This window comes from Octopus bimaculoides, chromosome 10 (assembly GCF_001194135.2).
Source record: "Octopus bimaculoides isolate UCB-OBI-ISO-001 chromosome 10, ASM119413v2, whole genome shotgun sequence".
NCBI lineage: Eukaryota > Metazoa > Mollusca > Cephalopoda > Octopoda > Octopodidae > Octopus > Octopus bimaculoides.
The window spans coordinates 94,070,361-94,088,116 of NC_068990.1; the positions used below are offsets into that span (position 1 = coordinate 94,070,361).

At 35.6% G+C, this 17,756-nt stretch overlaps 1 protein-coding gene across 1 annotated transcript in view; it reads right to left on the reverse strand.

Annotated features, from left to right (window-relative positions):
- The window catches only part of LOC106877934 (histone deacetylase 4), a 224,265-nt gene that overhangs the window by 156,417 nt on the left and 50,092 nt on the right, over positions 1 to 17,756 (reverse strand). Inside the window, exon 2 of the mRNA XM_052971386.1 lies at positions 12,918 to 12,980. The gene's annotated coding sequence lies outside the window, so the exon portion shown is untranslated. The remainder of the gene's footprint in view (positions 1 to 12,917; positions 12,981 to 17,756) is intronic.

A 17,756-nucleotide genomic window follows, 5' to 3' on the forward strand; every position in this document is an offset into this window, starting at 1 on the left:
TAAATCAATCTGATAAACTATGGAAGGCAAAACAACAGTAAAAACTAAGTATTAACAATGAAGTAAAGTTAGCCGAGCTACACTGACAGTCGTCACAATTGAACTCTAAATAACAATGATAATGAGGATTTACGAGAGGCCGAGAGATTAAAGTGAAAAAAAAAATCATCTTTGGACCAAATACCAGTATTACTCAAGATTGCAAACACATTAACAAAAAACCCATGTCTGATAACCAGTGCTAGGTGGCAGCTGTGTGTTGTACCCAGCTCATAAAATAAACCAGCCTCTAAAGTAAATTGTATTTTGCATGCTGGTATTTATCCTAATTAAGGCCCTTGCTTACTGTATTGATGATATTGTGTTTGGTATCATTTTAAAAGAGGTCTTTGATTTCATTGGAACCCATTTTGTGGGTCCTTCTGACAAATAGAAAGTTGTATGAGCCTTTTCAAACCCACCAACGACAGTAAATAGAGAGCAATCATCTTGAAAGAAAACTGTGAGGGAACATTTTCATGCAAACTCAAAGAAAGTTATCAACACAGCTGATGACATTGGTGCCAATGTGCTTTGTCCTAGCTTCCAGGACACTACCTCCTCTATCAAGCAAAAATGTGGGATACAAAACTACACACACTTTGTAGACACCAGCAAAGTGGCAGCAGAATCGCGATGAGTTGCCTGGCTGACACAGCTTGTCAGAGTATTCGTCAGTCAAGGCAGGTGGAGTGCACTGAGGATGGCGAGCAGAGAGACTTCGTGTTACTTGACCAGTCACAGAGGAAGTGAGTAATGACCGGTCAGAGAAAATTGGTCAGTTCAGCAGACAATTGTAGATTTCTAAGAGCAGCACTACTAATTCTTTGGCATCAAAATAGAAGAGGCTGAACCCAATTGGCTGGTACTGTCTCTTCATACCTGTTCAATAAGCCAGCTAACTGGAAGTGCTACCTGCAAACTCTGTGGTGCAAAGTCCTTCTGAAGAATGTGGATGGACAGAGGGTGCAAGCTGACTGAGAAATGAAGGAGTAGAGGATTCCAGAGATTGTTCTGGCAAAAAAGCAAAAGGATTAGCTGCAGCTTGGGAAAAGTGGGAGAATTTTAGGGGCTGAGTGTGATGCTTGAAGGTATCTGGTGTGGTTTGGATGGTTGTTTTATTGGGTAAATACACTGTACAGTCCATAGTGTTTGAGGGGGGGGGGGTACTGAAAAGCTTTTTTATATATATATATATATATATATACTTGAACTGATGCAGCACAATAATGGTCTTAGGTCACTGAGTTTTTTTGGGGTTTTTTTGTGCGTGGGATGCAGAGGAACACACCTCCCTGTTTCTGATAGGTCAGGGTTGAAGAACATGTGCTACCAGGGATAATTAGCATATAACTCGAAGTCTAACAAGGTAACTGACTTAAAATGCAAGGGGTCTGGGGAAGAAGCAGTGTGTAACTGTGTGTTGGCTACTGTTGCTAACGGTTACGCAGCTATCAATGTTTATCATGTATAAAAAATATAATCTACATACATGGATCCTTTCAAAAATAAATAACTTTTGTTACCTTAACCCATTAAAGTCCCAGAGTACTTAAATTTCTGAATATTACTTTTAAATTTTCACAGATGATTGAAAATAAGTTAAAATGGAAAAATTTTTTTATTAAAACTCCTTTACTTCAAGTAGAAATGGAAATATTCAGTGTCCTATTTATAGGACACTGAGACAATGTGATATAGTTTATTTAATGTTCTCATTTGGTGTCTTCCTATTTATAGGACAGTGGGACTTAATGGGTTAAGTAATATTAACAAATGAAATTTTGGGCAAAAGGCCATGACTAAAATGATAAACATGTTCAGGGATGGAGATGATAACAAAAATTCAATCAGAAGCTTGATAATGTATCTGTTTTAATATACAATAAAAATAATATTTCTTATATATATAAAAAAGTCCTTTCTTTAAGAGAACCATGTGTAAGCAATCAACTGATTGTGAGTATTTCACTGGTAAAACTATATCAACCATAGAGGAATAAGAGAGCAACATAACCATGATGAAATTTCAACACCAAATATTCGGTCATAGAAAAACAGCATTGCTACACAACTTCATCCCGACAAAGAAATAAACCAACAAAGCTTCATTTTTTTTATTAATGGTTGACTAAAGCAGAATAAAAATCAGTAAGAAAGGGTGGAGGGGATATGTGTGCACACATGCCTGCAATTTGCTTTCCATGTTCAATTATCCTCTATAAATGCCATTTGGGATTATGAATGATTCTTGTTTATCACTGAAAATATATTCCACAAGATAGCTTAATTACTTAAGTCTTATCTCCAAACATACAAATAGATTACAATTATGAAAAAACTAAGCAAATTAGTCGTAAAACTGCAGAGATATAAACAAAGATTTCTGCAGGAGGGGGGGGGTGCTTACTGCCTATATAAAGCGCATTTTTATTGCTTAAACACACACACACACACACACATGCATCTATACAAATATATTCAGCAATGTCTGTATATGGTGTACGTGATGTGGGGGGGGGGCATGCGCTCAAGATATAAATGATAAGAATAAAAATATATGGAGGTATATATAAAAAAAAAACAATTTAAAAGGAGGAAAGTGTAGATAATTTCCTCAATGTATAGAAAGAAGAAAATTACTAAAACTAACCGAATAGGAACAATGAACCAATATAATTGCATCAGCTATGTAAAACAAAACAAATGTAAAAAAAAAAAAGAAAAAAAAACAACCTTGAATGACAACATCAATGAAGTAATACAAAAATTAAAGTTTGAAACTTATGAACACAAAAAAATAATCATTGAAATCTACAGAATAATCTAAGTTTCATTTTTTAAAATACAGTTGAATGCAAGTTTGTTGAAAGAATTTTAAACAGAAGTGGAAGAGCTTTTACTAAAAATTAAATAAACAAAATTCAGAACAAATTAAAAAGATGGTAGTTCCACAAGCCTGTGGTTCTCAGTTCAGTCTCTCTGTATGGTACTGCAGCCGACTTGCAGGCCCCTTGTTGACCACTGCTCTGTGAGCAGAATTTGGGAAATGGGAAACATGTGAAAGCGTGTTGCCTGCGTGGAGACATTTACCCGCAGTCAACTCGTGTTGGCTTTACATGGTGTCCTTTAATGACCTATAAATTAGTGGTTCGACCTAAATAAAATCAATAACCAGCACCGGAATTTGATATGACTGAACCCTATTGATTGATTTATTGACTTTATTCAATCAATAACAAGTACCAGACTGGAATAAGTACTGGGGTCCATATGAACAAATGGAATCGTTGAAGGTGGTTCCCCAGCATGGCAACAGGTAAAAAGCAAGAATAATGCTGATGAACATAAAGCCACAACACACAATTATCAGTCATCTGTGCATTAAGTCCTGCTAACAATGTTCTTATATCACCAATAAAAGAACAAACAAGGGAAACAAAATGTTCTTCAATGAAAAAGGAATCAACTTTCTTTCTACCAAACAAGTCTTACAAAGAAAAGGAAAAAAGACGTCTTTTGTAAACACACATATTAGAATTTGCTCATAAATTCCAAAAACAGCATGTTTTTCTATACAAAGAATTGCCAAGACATGGAAAAGCCAACCAACATCAGTTGTTAGCTGTCAAGACATTGCGTTCGTCAACAATTCCATGTTTCCCAAAACTACTCCTCACCTGCCTCAGCACCTTTTTTTTTCTTTTCTTTATGGCTTTTTTACTGTTCACTTTTCTCTCATTTTGTGCTTTTTTCTGTGAACTCTGCATGTATTTGTAGCTTTCATTGCTGTCTGCCTTTATTTGGTCAATGTAATCAACTAGTCCCCTCACCACTAATTTCAGGCCTTGTGCCTTTAGAATATTATTATTATTATTATTATTTTTAAGGTGATGAGCTGGCAAAATTGTTAGCATGCCGGACAAAATGCTTAGTGGTATTTCGTCTGACTTTACATTCTGAGTTCAAATACTGCCAAAGCAACTTGGAAGAAATAAGTACCAGTCACATATTGAGGTTGATATAATTGACTTGACCCGTCCACCCAAAAATTTCAGGCATTGAACCTATGATAGAGAGGATTATTGTTATTATCATCATCATCATCATCACTACCACCCATTATTTCTGTTCAAATAGGGAATGAATAAATGGCAGAGTTAATGTCCAACAACAACCAATCCAGAGATCAGCTGTTAATATCTAGTCACTTGCATTGTCTTGTGTTCACAGCCAAGGCATTAAACACTCATCAGACAAGTTCATCTAGCTTGAAAGTGGTACGACATGTTGCCAGTATATAATTCCCAACTGTTTTCTTAGATCACAGAGAAAAAAGAAAGGTTTGTTGTTGGACTGGCAGACCTTCACCCATAAAACAAACAATACTGTAGAAACCACAAAGAGCTATGCCAAGGCCTTCTCCGATGCTAAATATTTGTCAGATAGAAACAACAAATAGCACACATGTGTGTGTGTGTGTGTAAGTCTGCACTACACCTATTATATGCTGTTACTGTGTGTATGTATGTAGACTCAGAAACACAAATAAACATTCAAGTATTTGCATACATATTATAAAGTGTACATATACTAACACATACAAACAAAACACATTTGTCTATATGCACAAACATACTAACATACAGAAAAACATGAGTGTGTGTGTGTGTGCACGTGCATGCGTGTGCGAACACACACAAATATAGGCAAAGGTGTGGCTGTGTAGATGAGAAGTTTGATAGGCAACCATGTGGTCATGGGTTTGATCCTGCTGCATAACATCTTCAGTAGAAGCCTGTTGTGTGTGTGTGTGTGTGTGTGTGTGTGTGTGTGTGTGTGTGTGTGTGCCTCAGTTTGTTTTTACATTGATAGCACCTGAACAAAAAAAAGTTGTTTTTGTTTATGTTTAGAATCTTAGAAGCACAAAGAGACAGATACCATTACAATAAGCACCAGGATTGAAGAGATCAACTACCAAAAAAAAAAAACTTTCAAGGCATTCCCCATTGCCTCAGTTCAGTGACTGAAACAGGTAAGCATCTTTATCTCCCTTTCCAGTTCCACTCTGATTATTCCCAGAAAATCAAGGAAAGTAAGCATGTAGTTTCTCTACAGCAAAACACCTGTTCCCAGCCCTTCTTTCATACTTTAACCCCTCAACACCTAACATAAAGTTGTCCTCCCCCACCATCTCTGTAACACTCCCACTCAGTCAAAGAGTCTTGCTATTCCCATGGTGGCCTCACTGGGATTGGTGCCATGACAAAAGCACTCAGTCCATGCTGTAGAACGGTTGGTATTAGGAAGGGCATCCAGCCATAGAAACCATTCCAAAGATGTTGGAACATAACACAGTCCTCAAGTTAATTGGATCCTATCAAACCATCCAACTTACGCCAGGCATAGAAGATGATGATGATGATGATGATGATGATGATGGCAACAACAATACCAATAACGTAATATATTAAAAAGTTTAACGAAAACTATGAGCAACAACAAATAAGCTGAAGTTTCCATTTCTGTTGAGTGCAATACCTTGCACTCTGCTGCACCCTGGCATCACAAATGTAAACCACCATCACTGACATTATTTAATATGTAGTCCTAGTCTTAGATGATGCTGGTGACGACTACATTATCTTCCAAAATGAGATTCTTTCCTAAATCTCGTTCTTCATTGTAAGTGATTTATGATGGAAAGGGAAAACGCAGAAGCCAATAAAGAGCACATAAAAGAGGACACTCTTCTCTCCTTACAACCCCTAAACCCCTAAACTAAAAACACTCAATTCAGCTATAAAAATTGTTGACATAACAGTTCTTCTACATTTGCTTAAATATATAAATAGTATTCTGAAGGACTGTGGTGGAAGAGATTTTAACATCCCAACGACCAGCAGAGAAAGAAAGATTTTCTTCTTTCAATTTTGGTTTTAGAAGTTAAACAGTTTAAATAAATAAAGAGACAACATAACAAATAGACATATGCCCCCCACCCCAGCCCCATACACAAACATACACATACTTGAAATAGAATCTTTCTTGAAAAGAAAATATAAGAGACCTCAAAAGAACCGTTAGGAGAATGGCTATATATAGTTAATTAATTGACGCAACAAACCACATGGAAGTCAAAATGTACAAAGTTACATTACTGTTGGTGCCAAAGCCTTGATTTTATCACTCAGGAAAAGGGAATACAAAAATAAACTGAACAAAAATTAATAAAATAAAATTTAAAAACACCCTTTCTTGTTTGTTTTCTGTTTTCCAATTAAAACAGAAATGAAAACAACTTTAAATCAACCAAACAATACTTTTCTAGTTGAGTTCTATATACAGCTCTTTTAGTTTGTGGATTTTTTTCCAAATCTTTTTCTTTTAAGACCAAACTAAACAAACAAAATTTTAAAACACTTTGCCTTTTTTTCTAAACATATTTCATGAATAAAATAAACAATTATGTTTAGTTTATATTCATTAATATTTTTAAAGATTTTTCTTCTCCAAAAACAAACAAAAATCAAGGGTGAATATTAATTCACAAACAAAAGCGAGATTTGTCTTCTTCAATAATAAACCGCAATTTTGACCATCATCACACAATCAATAATCTAAATTTCTGACATACAAACAAATATACTAAGTTACAGAATAAATTGCTTTCCTTTTAAAGGATGTCTACATTTGTCCATGTGCACATGTGTCTACATGCATGTGTTTGTGTTATGTCCATAAACACTCATGTAACTTTCTTTCTGGAACTGTTAGTATTTGGAAAGAGAGTTGTGTTGACATGGAGTGCAGTGACTTGTGAATGACAAGACACTCAAAAGTGACAAATATTTGAACGTTTGAGGAGGCACTCAACTAGGATCTTGCAGCAAAATATGTCATTTCTAATTTGAATTTGGTCATCATAAGAAAACGCATTATTAGTTTGCAAATTGAAGTTATAAGGTTTGATAGACAACAGAACCTTTCTGAGAGAGAGAGAGGGGGAGAGTTATTTTGACAGTTAATTTACATTTGCAAACTTTTTAACATATGCATATACATGCTATTAACTATTTCTTTTGGCCTTTATTTTTAAAGTTCTTAAAAGAAAGAATAAAATAATGAGTGGATGTGTTAATTGCTAAACTCAAACAAAATATTAAAATGCTTCAGAACTGTTTTAGATCAAGTGAGAGAGAGAGAAAGAGAGAGAAAGAGAGAGAGAGACTGCTGTCATCATCATCATCATTATTTTCCTCCTGCTTTTTTGCGCTGGCAGGAGTCTGACGGTGGGTACTAATGGTGCAAGTCAAATCATATTTGAAGTTACTGGCCTCCTAAACAGGTTGGGGAGCACACCTCATTTGTAGGTTGCCTTTTAGCATAGGCAGAGGTCAACCACTTTGCAGGGGGTACTGGATGCATTTTATCATAACATAAGCACTACAGAGATTGCATTGTCCCCAGCAAGAGCTGGGAGTCATTTCTAACAGGCAACATTAAAGGGGAGCCTCTTCTTCTCTTTGATGCTTCTATTTGTTTGTTCTTTTTTCCTTACAACAATATGAGGTGGGAACAAAGCTAAAACAGGAAGGTGAGAGAAGAGAACCAGAGTAATAAGAGCAAGAGATTCATAGAAGACAATGGAACATTATTCAACATCTTGTAGTAATATTTCCTTGTCTCTTTTGAGACATCAGTAGAGGAGGGGCAAGTGTGCTACTGTCATTCCATACTTCTCCCCAATAACATCTTCATTCTGTTGGGTATATTTCTTTGCAACTTGGAACACTTCATTTCATTCTCACAGAACAGGGTCAAACCTCGTGCTTTTTCCCCTTTGCTAAATTTACCTGACATCTAGTTCTTCTTCAACCAACATTATATCATTCTGTGCTTGCCTTTCTTCCAACTCTACAAAGTTACACTCTTAGCTTTTATGGCTGCATCAACAGTACCAAGCTAACGTGCTTAAAAAACAGAAGACAACCAAATTTCTTGGAGATCAATGTTTCTGTTCATATAGAGCCTTCTACATAATAATTGAATTTGTTGATTGGAGCCCAAATCAAAATTGCTTCACCATCAACACACATACACTAACTACAATGAATCATATAAACATAGTCACTGAATATGTACACACACACACACACACACCTGCCTTTTCATTTCTAAGGCCACAAACTTTTACATCAGTCACTAATTTGCTATTCACTAGATGCTCTGTTCCTTCACACGATGCATCAACCACTGTAAATTCTTCTCTTAAAGTTTATTTGTTCAGTGCTAATAATGTCTCTTGGCTAATAATGTCTGTTAGTTTTCTTCTTTTATGAGTTATTGTTACACACTTCCAAGTGTAAATATGTAAATTCTTTGGGTACATGTTTTATAGCAGGATGCGCTTCTTACAGCTAACTATTCAATCTTGTTATGGGAGTAGTAATATTGAAGTTCTTAGATTTAGTTTTAAGCAAAGTAAACTTTCTTGCCCAAGAACAAAGTTTGAACACACGTCAAGTGTGCATTAATCAATTTTACTTTCACACAACTCTCTCTTTCTCTCTACCTCTGAAATCTCATTTGCAAATAAAAATAGTAAAAACAAAGCATAAAGCAGGTAAGTGCATAGCAAGAACAATGTAAATATTGAGTGGTTAAAGTACACCTTGTCTCCGTATCTGATTTGACAATCTGAACTAATGTGAGCAACCAACCAAAAGAAATGTTTGTTTGACATCAAATGATACTTTTAAGATTGCTGTGAATGAGAACTGGGAAGAGAGCGAAAAGAGATTAGTTGAAAAGACAGCAGACAAATATGAAACAATTTACTACTGATAGTAAGTCACACTGCAATGTCAAGCAGACCATTGCTAACACCACCTGGAGGCAAATTAAGCAATGAGTAAATCTCAAGTCTGCTCAAACACACACACACAAATATATATATATATCACATCATACATGCATCCATTTATGATGTACAAGAATGTTCACAAAGAAATATATACACACAAATACAGGAAATATACCAGTCAAAGTCAAACACAGACACAAATTATAACCAAAGATATAAGAATTTAGTTGGATGTGACATTTTGTTAACATTTCATGAAAATATATTTCCTCATAAAGACAGCAAATGACATCTATTGCAATCGTTCTACTAAACAGGCAAATAGTTTTATGGGAACTTCATATCTGCAACATTTGTTGCTAGGATACGACTATAGTGTACAAGTGCTACAGTCTGCACAACACAGGCTACAGCATCATCATCATCATAAACATTAGTTACTGATTATTCTTGGACAATAATGGGAATTTCTACCGTTTCTGCATTCTACGTCAGTTCTTTGTTAATATTGCAGAGAGATATTTTCATAGACATATTTAAAAAAAAAAAAAACTATGACCAACAGAAACAAAGAGGATGAAGATGATAGCAATCAGTAGAAAAGAAAAAGAAAAAAAAAGCAAAAGTCCTTAAGACTACATGTTCAAAGCTAACCAGAGTATGTGGTCCAGCTAGCAAGAAGGCATTACTTTACAATCTAGTTTTAAAATAGTTTCTGCTATCAGAAATAATCACAAAATCTGTTAGAAATATCAACCAATTCTCACATAAATCACATCCTGGACACATTAGAAAATGTAGCTCAAGATACACATGTCTGAAAAAATTAAAGATGGAATACTTGTGGCCAAAGCACTTTAATCAGAGTTGACCTGAAGTTAATCAACCACAGAAACAAGATCTAAAATACCATTGCAAAAATTTTCATTCCCAAAATTCTAAGAAGAGTTTTAACTTTTTAAGGAAAACTACTCCACTTTAAGTTACAAATGGTGAAACGTTCCATCATATTTTAAGTTACATCATTCAAACACACACTAAATACAAACTGCATGGGTAACAAAATTACTGGATTGGATTCCTAACATATTCACCCCATTAAAGCCAAATTTCAAATTCTGAACCATGTTGCAGTAACTATCAATTCAGATATAATACAAATGTATCATTTTTCAAACAACTTTTCTTCAAAACATACTCACAGAATCTGAATCTTTTCATTTGAAACCACAGCTGCAAAGCAAATATATGGACAAGTGGCTCTCTTACACGCACACGCACACACACACACACACACACACATATAAATTTATAAATTTTATAAATTATCCAATAATTTTTTGCTAGTTTATTTGTCTATTTGTCTTTTCTCCTGGTGCTGTATGAATATTTGATGTGGTTTTAGAGTCAAGTTTTGACTACTGTCTCTAGCATGGTGGTATCTTTTAAATACCCTCAATTATAATTTATATATATATATATATATATATATATATATGATGTGTTCAAAGAGCATCTGACTTTATTTTTCATGCTTGTAGGCTGTGTCAATCCCTGGCTGTTATGCCTAGGGTACAGTCATGTAGTGCGTGCCCATCGAATTTTCGTTTTCCACACAAGATAACCGAACGCATCGAGCAGAGGCCATAAACTCATGTCTTATCACCAGTGATGATGGTCTTCATGAAGTCTCGGTCCTGGACAATTTCCATGCAAAGTTGCTTCTGCTGTTCTGCCAGCACCATGGAGATGAATTTTGCCAACACTCTCCGTGTGCACAAATCCTCTCTTAAAATCGAATGCCCTAACCCTAACCCTAACCCTGTGCTTATTCTCACTTTGTAAGCAATTTCCTGGATTGTTACAGAGCAGTCTTCCATGACTATTCACCAAAACTTCTCAATCGGTTCCTCATTTCAGCTTGTGGATGGCCTGCCTGAATGTGCCTAGCTCTCCTCTGAGGCGCAGCCATGTTTGAAGCAGTTCTACCTTGATCCAAGTTTTGCACATGGCATCATCGCCAAAGATCTGCTGAATCTTCTGGATGGTTGGAGCTTGAATATCACCAATCTTTTGGAAAAACTTGATGCAATATCTCTGTTCAATGTGTTTGGTGGCAACAAAACCCAAACGAGTGTGCACTACACTTTTGTACTCTAGGCAATGGTGATGTCACCTTGCACCCAAAGGATTTTGCTCACACAGCATTAGTTTTTATGGGGAAAAATAAAATTGGATACTTTTTGAGTGCTTGTCATACACACACACACACACACACACACACACAATAACACTTCACTCTGTAATAATAATGAAAGTAAAATTTTGTATCACAGTTCAGAAGCTGACATCCCAGGCAGTGGAATTGATAGCATTGTGATTTCACACTCAAATTGAAAGGCACTGGAAATTGTGACTAAACTCTTTGGATTCCTTAATTAACATCTTTGAACTGAATTAGAAACGATTTACTTCTTATTTTTAATAATTTATATTTCGAGTTATAATCTGAGTCAGCAAAACCTTGATATTTCCAGAGAGATACAAATACATGAATATCATTTAATGTTCACCTTCCTTACTGGTATGGGTTGGACATTTAAAGAGGATCCACCGAGTTGGAGGTCTGCACTTATTCCCATTGTCAGCTTTGGCATGGTTTCTACAGTTGGCTGCTCTTTCTAATGCCAACCACTTTACTGAGTGCATTATTCAGGATCTCAGCATGAGGTCATCAAGTAAAAAGGGGACCCTCACAACCTCAATTAAGTGAAGTTGTAGTAAAGAAAGAGGTGACTTTATACTAGACGTTGAGAGTATGATAGAGAGAGGCAGGTTTCCTGCTATGGAAGAGATATATGACTACCCTATATTATATTTTAGGGTGGGTTAGGGTTATAAACTGTTCATAAATTATCTCATCTGCTTTTCCATACTTGCATCGGTCAAATTGAATTTGTTAAGGCAGATTTTCTACAGTGAGGTGCCCTTCTTGACATCAACCCTCACCATAAGTTAACATTTCCTCTTGGCTGGGCCTGTTTCTACAGAAGATTAGAAATGCTTGCATGATGGTAACACTCCCTGCCAAGCATCCTGCTAGGCTGCCACGGCAAGGACACACACACACACACACACAAATATATATTTTGTGTTTTGCTTAGGAGCAATGCACAGTAACAGAATTTTTAGCTTGAACCAAATACAACAAGCCACTCCAAATCCTTGTAAAAGTATCTGTGTAAGTGGAGTCAGGACAGCCTAGTTTGCACTGGCATCAAACCATACTATTTGTTATATTTTAAAAGCATTTAATAGGTTCATTTCAAGGGGATGTAGTTCCTATTGTGTGTTGTGCAAATGCTGAAATGTAGTGTTAAATGCTTTGAAAATATCATTTGTCTTGACTTCATTATTACAAATTTTATACATGCGTATCATATGCAGGACTGGCTTCTTTCAGTTTCTGCCCACCAAATCCACTTACAAGATTTTGGTTAGCTCAGGGCTAAAATAGAAAACACTTACCCAGCATTACTCAGTGGGACTGAACTTAAAGCCATGTGGATGTAAACTGCACTTCTTAATCACACAGCATTCTACTCTACCAGTTCTATAAATTTACCACATTTTGTCAAACCCTGATAGCAAGGAAAATTTCATGTAAAAAGCAAAATGAAAAAATATAACATTCACCTTATCATGCAAACTGGAATTGGAATAATTCGAAAACATGGATATAGTTTCAAGAAAATTATTATAAGTGGTATTTTGACATCTACAAACTGTTGTTTCTTTTAAAGAAACTCTAACACCCCTAACTTTTAAAATAGAAGTGCCAAAACATTAAGTATGTTTGCCAGTTATGGGAAAGAAACTGATGAGTTTTAAATATCTATTTTCCAAATACTTTGTGAGATGTAAAATTAAATTTAAAGCCATCAGAGGAAAATATATTGTGTAAGCAAAAACACAGAAGGTTAATTCTAAAACAATGAAATTCCTGAATTACCTATATTTGTTTTTTGTGAACAATGCTTATTTTCCTCCATGGCAATTTCATGGCTCCTGGAATCTGAAGAAGAAAAAGAAAATATGAATCATTAACCCTGTTGAAATACAGTGTTTCTATTTCAATTTAACTTTGAAAATAACGAAGAATTTAATGATTGTGTCATTTTTTGAGTTGGTGTTTGGTAAAAAACATGAAATTTTAAAGGAAGGTTTTGATTTAGATCAGTTTGAAACAGGAAGTTTTGACAGAACTAGGATGGTATTAAAAGTGTTGTTAAACTTATATATCTGGAATTAAAGACATTCATTAACTAATGAAGTTTTTTTATATATAGATTTTATAAACCTATGAGAGAGAGTGGGATTCTACAAAACTTGTCAAAACAAAGAATGCATAGAAAATGGATGCTTATTATGCAGAAAGCAGAGTTTTTTTCCTTACAACTTATCTGTCAGATGAGAGAGAGACCCGTTTCTAAAAGCTGTTGACAACAGAAAAGAATAAACCCAGCACCGAAACCTGCAACATTTGTAATAAAAGGATCATTGAACAGTTACACTCTTCTACTAAGCCAAAAACCCCTCAGGACATCAAAGACAACAGAGATCATTGCTATGAAACAAGTAGGGAATGAATGATGAAGAAAAAGTTGATTCCTTTTTGTTTTTTGTTTTCGTTTTTTTGGTTTTTGAACAATATCCAATACTACAAGACTAGAAGAACTAACAGAAAAAAAAAGGGAAAAAAGACAGGATAGTGAGAGAGAACAAGAGGAAGGACATGAATAGGAAACACAAAAAGAAAGCAGAGAAAAAGAAGAAGAAGAAGAAGAAGAAAACAAAGTATGAAAGAGTTAAATGTGCAAGAAACAATGTTCTTGAAACCAGCGGCTGTAGATTGACATACGATATATTGAGTATAGACTCTATACCAAACCTCAAGTAGAGAAGCCTTATACCATATCGAATTTTGTTTCCTTATATTTCGAGAGAAAAACATATTCAAAGAATACCATCAGCCAAGTTAAATTCTATATTTTCATAACTTACCCACAGACCAGTAACTAATTTAGATTCTTTTCTTACAGGCCCAGGATCAAAGAATACGTAATAAATAGGTAGCTTTTTTTTGTTTTGTTTGTTTTTAACACAAATATCTCGCTCGTCGATACAAATGCTGCAATCAGACATGCATGAATGAGGAAGAAGTCTACTAAAGAAGAGACACCAATGGGGACTGATGCAATGACTGGGTGTTATCACTGGCTAATTGCAAGTGTCCTGTTCAAAGTTTAATTGTCAGTCATATTCAGTCACTGTGTCATTTTAGTACCCAATTTTCTGTGCTTTTATGAATCAGATGAAATTTATTGAGGCAGTGTTTTTCTATGGCCACATACCCCTTCCTGTAACCATCCCTCCAAATATTTTCATGCAGGATATTTCCCCATGACTAGACATGTTTTCACAGAAGATTGGGAATGAACGATGCTGCTTGTATGATGTTGGTACTTATTCCTGACACCTCTCTCTCTCTACATAGACACAAAACAGGAGGACTGGCTTCTTTCAGGTTCTGTCAACCAAATCCATTTGCTCAAGGTGTCGTGCATTGGGACTGAACCGGAAACAATGTAGTAGGTAACCAACTCCTGAACTACACAGCCATGCTTGCATATATTCTTTAATAAAACCAACTTTATTTCATTCTGTTAGAAACTGAATATTTCTGCTAATAATAGACAAAAACCAGATCATTCTCCCAGACTCCAGACACTTACAACAAGATCAGAGAGGATTTGCTTCTCACAAATGGTAAGTTGTTCAGTACTATTATTATTAAAGACTGGGTGACAACAAATTAAGCCCAATATACACTGATTAAATCACCATCTGCTACACAAGCAAATACTGAATAATATATGGCAATGTTTGCAAATTAAATTAGAAAGAAGCACATTTGGTATTCTGAAATTGCAGATTGCACAAGAGATAAGTCTTTTCCATTGATCATCTGCTCAAGCAGGGTTGAGCAGGTTTTTTCTCAATAATAACTAAAAGCTAAGGATGGAGTGAAAATGCTCTGCAAATGGATTGAGCTAAAATACTACTTGTGTTTGGGGAAGAGATAAAATAATGTAATGTTACTAAATAACACAGTTATGGCTGAAATGACTCCTTCGTCTGATTTAATGACTTGGTTATTGAAGACAATGATAAAAATGGCAACTCATCAAAAGGAATTACATAAAATATATAGACATTTGCAAAAAAAAAAAAAATTTTTTTAAAGGGGAAAAAATCAGATTTTTCTGATATCCCCAAAGTGGCACACACTGAGTTTCCAGCAACCGTGGTGGATTTAGTAGTGAAGAGAATGAAGGTCATATCAAGCCACCTTACACCACCTTTCCACAGAATTAATGCTGCTGAGTACACTTAGATGCTGGAGATAGTTGCTAAGCTCTGCATGGATGGGCAAAGTACACCGAGGAAGCCCACAGCACCTTCTTACAAAGACCATGCAGCTCAAAATTAGGTGTCAGACAATCTTTACGCTCGTGTAACACCAAATTAGTGACATCCAAACATGCTAGATTTTAAATCATATGGATCACTATATTTGGAGTGTTGTTGGAAAGGAAACTAATCAACATCTATTATCTAAGGTGCTGTCCAAAATGAGCCAAGACCATTCAATGCAGGCATGTCAATGATTTCAGTCCAAAACTGAAGCAGTCATCGAAGCTTGAGTTAGAATGATCTTATAAAAAAACGCTTAATAACATACACACTTTTTTATTAAAATAGGTTTGGTTTTTGCTAGATTAGAATTATTTTATTAAATTACCGAATATGTCCTCACACACCCTGGGCAAGTGTCTTCTACCACAGCCATGGCTCAACCAAAGCTTTGTTAAAATTTGGTGGGCAAAAGTCCATCAAATGTGTGTGTGTATCAAAAGGAGGATAGTCGAAATGGTTCAGCATTGGACAAAACACCCTTTACAAATCACATTCAAAGTTGATAAAAAGAGCATCAGACAAAATCTTGGGATTAGCGTAATCAACTAAATGATTGAAGATAGTGTCCTCAGCATGGCCACTGTCTGAAGACTGAAATCAATAAAAGAAAAGTGTTAGGAATTTTTCATAGAAGTTCAATGACTTGTGGGGTCACCTCACCTTAGATGTTTAATTACATAAAATGTAACAGGAAAAACTAACCAAATTTTATACTGAAAAACACTGGTAACAGTCAAAATTGTGACAGTATGTTTTAGAATACTAAATGTCGACAGTAGATGACAGAAGATCAGTAGAGTTAACAAGATCCGACACAAATGGGGAATCAAGTGATCTCCAATAAGATATTGGAATATAAACATATAGCAAGATTTGAAACCAAATTGACAAATTGCCAAGTTAAAATCATCGCTTAGCAATAGATTTATCATGTAATTAGTTGAGTTATGAACCAATCAGCACCAAGACAATCACATTATGCATCTTTCTGGTAACCACTAGAACATTCTTTTACAAAGCTTATAAAAAGGCACATTTTGAGCACCAAAGTTCAGTCTGTGACCACCTGCAGCTCAGCCAACCATATTCTCATTTTGCTGCTTTTTCAGTTGTTCTCATGACTTTACTCAATCAAGAAAGCAACTACAGTTCACTGACATGAACCTAATGTGTTTATTTTCTCCTGTCTTGGCAGTGTAATTACACGGCCATCTTAATCAACAATTTGTACAAGCTACAGAATTATCCTTCTGATGAGCAAACTTTGTTGGGTTTTTAATTCAAGACCAACCTGGAAAATATTTGTGCAATGAAATAATACTCTGCTAACTGTCCATGAGTGTTGTGCCTTCATTCTATGTAGCCTGATCTCAACTCAACCACCAGCATTTCAATTCCTTCAGTTTATATCCATTATGATAACGTTGTGACAACTGTGCAGGTCATCACAAGCCAAAGTTTGGCGCTCAAAGCATAAGCTTTGTAAGGGGTCATTCTAACAGCTTCTAGAAAGATGCAGGTGATGTCTTAATGCTGACTGGTTCCTAACTCAGCGGATCACATGAAAAAAGCTGTTGCTGGCCTCTTCTAATTGTAATCTATTTCCCGTTTCAATTCATTCGACTGCAACCATACTGGGGTCCTTTCATCAAAGGCTTAGTCGAGCAGATCAAGCACAGCACTTATTTTTAAACCTGGTGGTTGTTCTATTGGTCTCTTTTTGCTGAACCGGTTATCAAGTGATGGGAGGACAAACACACAAAAAAAAAACCTGAGGCGGGTTTCTATTGCTTCCGTCTACCAAATTCACTCAGGACACATTGGTCGGCCTGGGGTTGTAGCAGAAGACATTTGTTCAAGGAGCAGTTCAATGGGCGAAAACGGGGTTACGAAGCGAATCCCAACCACACAGCCATGCCTGTACCTATTTTATGTAGTCTTTAATGAACACAATGTAGATATGTCGCTCATAAAAAAAACATAAGCTTGACAATATCACATAAATATGTCCATACACATTTATTGCTAATTTCTGTTTACGTCTAACATCAAACAATAACCGTCATTCAACTGTCTTCATCACACAATAAAAGGTTAAATGCATTAAATTATTAGGGAGCGACAGATCAATAGCAAGCAATTTTTTTCGCTCCGAAAAGTAATCCCAACAGACCTTTAAGTTGGAATGTATGTTCACATACACACCACTGATATATATACACACACACGTTTATGTGAGCGAACATGGGAAAACAGCTGCTAATTCGATGCCATGTGCGAGCCTATATATATATATATATATATATATATA